Source organism: Halichoeres trimaculatus, unplaced genomic scaffold (assembly GCF_033239565.1).
Source record: "Halichoeres trimaculatus isolate MK-OKI-2021-1 unplaced genomic scaffold, fHalTri1.1 fHalTri1_scaffold_10, whole genome shotgun sequence".
In the NCBI taxonomy this organism is placed as follows: Eukaryota; Metazoa; Chordata; class Actinopteri; order Labriformes; family Labridae; genus Halichoeres; species Halichoeres trimaculatus.
This window is the reverse complement of record NW_027437187.1, coordinates 10888140-10893594: the sequence shown is the minus strand read 5'-3', so window position 1 is coordinate 10893594 and position 5455 is coordinate 10888140.

The window sequence follows — 5455 nt, the reverse complement described above, 5'->3', positions numbered from 1 at the left end:
TCCCTGAAAAATATCTTGTTTATTCTTCATGGAAGGATGCAGAAAGCTGTGAGTTTGGGTCAGATTTGAAGACAGAAGAAAGGGTTTTTTACTAAAGGTGCAGAAAATGGCATGTTACTCGTAGCATCGCACAGTGTAACGCTGCACTATCACAATGCTGTACAGGCTAAAGTTACAGAGTTTGCAGAGGCTCAGATTCCTTGGTCGTGCAGTTTTTCAAGAATCTTTTGCGAGGGGGAAGTGTGTCTGTGAAGCTGTGTCTGCACAGAAATGGCATCTGTGTCAACTGAATGCCTGGAATGGACTACAGCGTTGTCTACGTGTAATCGTATCCTGTGATGATTGCCCTCTCAGATGCTCTCTTGTGACCAATCCTGAGGGATCTGAAACCATGTTATGATCATTTCCTCTCCGCCCCCCTCGACCCAGCTCCAGGGAACAATTCAGTTACTCTCGTTATTACCTTGTTACATTACTGTTATTGAATTATTGTTGCGTTGTCACTCTGTGCATGTGTCACATGGGGCCACATTCCTCTGATTAAAGACACCATGGTATTGGAAACATAGAGCGCCGCTTCCAAGAAATGTCGATTAGAAATGAAATATTTTCTGTCAGGTTTCAGTAATCCACCAATCACAGAGACAATTGTCTCACTAAGCAGTTTCTGTGATTCACAAAACAGTTTAAAGCCAGGTTTTGGAAGAATAATGTTTGATTTCACTCTGTCTTATTTATTAGTTTTGAACATAAATTAGACATGCAATCCTTATCCTTATTTTTTAGCCATTATTTTACAAGAGAGGCCTCACTAATACTCCATTTGCCCACCCCCCAGTACCCTGATCATAACACAAATCTGCAGCTGGTCCCAAGGTTCCCAGCTACGACTCAAAAAGACCTCTGACCTCCTAAATATACAAAGAGTTTCATAAAAGACTGTTTTCTTTGGGAGGATCGATTAAGTATCACATTATCATATTATCTGGCGTTAGATAAAAGGCTCAACCATTTAGCTCAGTAATGTTTCGTAAGAGCTCCATTTAGGTAATGTTACAGAGCGGAGCAGGACCGTCTCATCAGTCGTACGTAGACTGATGAGACATGTTGTGCTCTGACAAACGTCTCAGGAGAAACTGTTTGATGTTGGAGGGTTTGAATGAAGCAGGGAGACAGAGAGGACATATTACTCTATGAGACTCATAAACTATACCCCATTGTGGGTTCAAGTGTGTATGGGCTGTGATCACTGTGAAGTATACTCACAGTGAGAGCTCACTGTATGATGAGAGCCAACAGACACAAAAGCTTGTTACTATGTGCAAACATGTGAATGATAATCTCAAGTCGTTGGTTCACACTGAATGATCCATGAAATAAAAGGACACTAATACATTCAGTAAGTAGAGGAGTACACAGATAATGACATCAGGGGCTTGACTTGATCATGTTTAATAATAATACTAAACACATTCATCCTTTATGTTTTTCATGCTGCACCGTAGTGTGTGGTGCAGTTTTATCGATGTGCTCCCTCCTTTTTGTGGTGCTGCTGAAACATTTCACACTGAGCCAAACTTTTCATTCCCTTTTTGTTTTTAGCTAGCCATCACTACATCATCGCTACATTAGCTAGCTGTGTCACACACACACTCATCAAGCCCTTGAATTCAGAATGTCTGTCACCCAAGTTTACTTCAGAGGAGGGATTTCTTTTACTGAGCTGCTCTCTGGAGTCCCAGCACTTTCTTTTGATCAGCCCCGGGTTAACATGTTACACGTGTTCTTTAAAGGTCCCATTTTATGCAACTTTTCAACAAGTTTAAATAGGTCTGAGAGGTCCCAGGACAGTCAATTTAAAGTTTTTTGCCTCTAAATCCAGTTATTTCCTGGACTTCAGCCACTCGGTAAAATAAATCCCCTCTTCCGAGCGCTTCTGAAAACAAGCTGTTTCTGTGGGTGTAGCTCTACATGATAATGAGCTGCCCTGTCCACGCCTCCTTCACAACTTCTTAGGACAAGGGTGTAGCTTTCACTCCGGTAACATGCTGCGGTGATATGGCTCATAGAAACGCCGTGGTTCAGTCATACCAGTTTGATCCAGGAGGCGCCAGAAGAAATCCAAACTCTACGACTGCAGCAGGACGTTTCCGAGTGGTTAGTAACGACTGCAGTTACCATCAGGTAAACAAAGCTAACATTAGCAGCTTGGTGCTAAACAGAGTTATACCACCATACCGAGCAGAAAGAACTGTGTGCAGCCTGGACTGTTGGGTTTCCAGACAGTACCATGAGGGACATCTATCAAGCAAACTAAACTGCAGCAGTAACACACACATTAGTGGTCTTAGCGTCCATAATAACAGCTGAGAGTGTGTTCGCTACCCTGTAGCACAACATTAGCTCCACTGAGGGCTACCGCGACAAGTACCGGTAGTCACATCCGTCCAAACAAAAGATAACATTGTGTATATAAAGCTAGCTTCACGTAAAAAATGTGTCCATATATCCTTTCTTTAATGTCCCCTGATATTATTTACTCATGTGTGTTAACGTAGTGTAAGGAAACTCAGTTACGAACCGTAACTTACGTTAGCTGCCATACTAAAACCACATTCATCAGGCTATCGTGCTTGGTAGAGCAGTTGGACAGTTGGCACAGAAAGGGCAGTACAAGGGGCGGGCCTGGAGGTGTTACTTTTGTAGGATCATGACGTCATGCAGGGCAGATCTCAGCTCTGCGTGTTACAGTCTATGGTTTGAGCACACACGTCCTGAAAGCGAACTTTGTCTGGAGCAAGCAAGAGAAGGAGACAATAGAATTTTCTTATTTCAGGGGTGTTTGTAGACAGGCTGAGGACACATTTTACTGTTTCAAAACCAGTCGCAATTGAATTTTGCATAATATGGGACCTTTAAAGCCTCTGACAAATCTACTTAATCTCCACTGAACGCTTGCACCTGTCAGACCTCTTCACACATTTCACTCAAACACTGTAGGACAAATAACTGCATCTCCAGACTACACCCTCATAGTGACGCCTTGGTCTGCTTGTTGAAACACTTTTCCACCTACAATCATCCACAACATGTTAGTCTCTCAACATTTCCATTCACGCCCAGACACTCTCAGATTTTGCATTAAATGAAGCAAAATGACTTATTTTGACCTTATTCAGGCAAAACTTTCCTTCGAAGTTAACTTTCACCGAAGCACTTTTGAGTCCATCTTAACCTGAACCAAGTCAACATGTAACTGACCTAGCCGTACCACAAAACCCAGTCAGTCCCCCAAGTCATACTGTGGCCGTTCTTTACAGCACAGGAGCTGTCAAAACAGCATACTGGCAAAACTTAAAAAACCTTGGTTGCTGAACTTCCCAAGCTCCTCATTAGACACAGATCAATAAAGGGAAAAGGTTGGTGATTATTTTAAGCTAGCTAATGGTACATTCTTTTATTTCCAAGGTGTGAATGGGGGAAAAATCTATTAGCTGAGCATCACAAACATAATACATTACCTTGAAAGTCTGACATTTCTAAAATGATGGTTGTTTTATCCCACACCTATTCATAACATGATTTTATCAGATGGTTTTGTGATTTTGTACGCAACCCACAGTGTTGGAAATAAAGCTTTATGACATAAAGTAAGCTTTAAACTTTCATCTTTAAAGGGGCTGTGAGATTTTTTTCAGTGATCTTGAAAAGTCTCCCTTCTAGATATATGCCGGATCGTAATCCATACTTTAAAATGAGATAATCAGCACCAATATATCATATTTCAAAATGCTACTCTGTAGCTATCCGATCGGGTCGAGCAGGACTGGATAGATTCACGACACGTATAAGTCTCTATTACAACACCAGGCCAGCTGATGAAGTTTAGAGGTGAGAAGAGGGAGCTGTGTTTTTCTCTGCTAAAAAAAATTCTGTGATTAATTTTGTAGTGATGGTGGATGCTGGAGCCTAACTGTCCAACATAAAAAGGACAGAAGAGCAGAAGAAAGATAAACAGGAGAGTGATACAGCCAGAGATACAGGCTAACACAGGGGACAAACTGTTTGTAATAATGTTCATTCCAACCCACAGTCAGCAGTTATTCTGCAGTGGTCTGTTCCAACTTGAGAGTCTATCAATAAAATGAAGAGTGAGGTTACGTTGGCTCTGCTTGGTAGATGACTGGCAGGACATAGCTAACCAGGATTTAATGTTACACATTACAGACACGCCTCACAGGACTGGGCTGCCAGGAGCGCTACATATGGATGGCTACTGAACTACTGTACAAACTGACAAACTGACAGTGTGCTTGTTGTCACATTAGCCTACAGCTAAGTCGTAGCACTGGGTTGCTAGTAGTGCTGCATACAGCCAGCTACTGACGTACGGTACAAACTTACATTTGCTTGTTATGTTTCAAACAGTGGCGCTACGTAACTGTACTGATAAATACTTTACCTCGTTGCGCTGTATCCGGTCTTGAACAAAGAAAATTTGTTCCCAAACAAACACGCCTGGTTAAAAGTCACATCTTCAAGACAGTGTACGTTCGACTCTGGGCCAGAAGGTAGCGAGGCAGTCCATTTAAAACAGATCCTCCTCACAGTGTCTTTAATAAAGCTTAGCTAGAGCTGGACCTGAACTCCAGCTGCTACAACTATTGCAGTGTCACCGTGGTCTTTACAAGTGAATGTCTGTCTAACATGAGACTGATGGGTCTTTGTTAATAATATAACATAAGCAGAACCAGGTTTTGAAAATGTCTTGAGATAACATTTATTTATTAATTTATTGAAGACTTAGACAAACTGGACCCATTGCCTATTGCTTTATGATAACCTGGGCATTGTGGATTAATAGCTTCTTTTTCAATGACTTAAGAGAAAGTGCAATTTTAAGTGAGGTATACTTTTCTGTGTGCCGTGTTGTTGCTGTGTATTCAGTAGGGCTGCACGATTATCGCAATCGCAATCGCAATGTCAGCACACGCAATTATGTAATCGCAAAAGAGGATATCGCAATCGCAATCGCAATGTCAGCACATGCAATTCAGATTTTTCTCCATGATAACCAAGCAAGCGTGTAGACTCATCCTGACACAACTTTTTTTATTAAATCGCAAGCACAATCGCAATCGCAATATTGTCCACCTAATCGCAAATCGCACCTTTTCCCCAAATCGTGCAGCTCTAGTATTCAGATTAAACATTTAAATTCACCCCTGTGGGTATGTGTGCAAATGAAACATAGTCAACCCTGGCCAGCATCTGGTAGGTCATAGTTTAACTGTTACACAAGTAACCACCACTGGTGAATGGTTTTAACTGCACTCCCTCGCCACCTTCTGGCCGGGAGTCTTCGCACACTGTTGTAAATTTCTTTCAGCATGTGTTTGTTTTGGAATTAAATGGAGATTGGATTGAAACAAATTTATTTGTTCAAGACAACTTT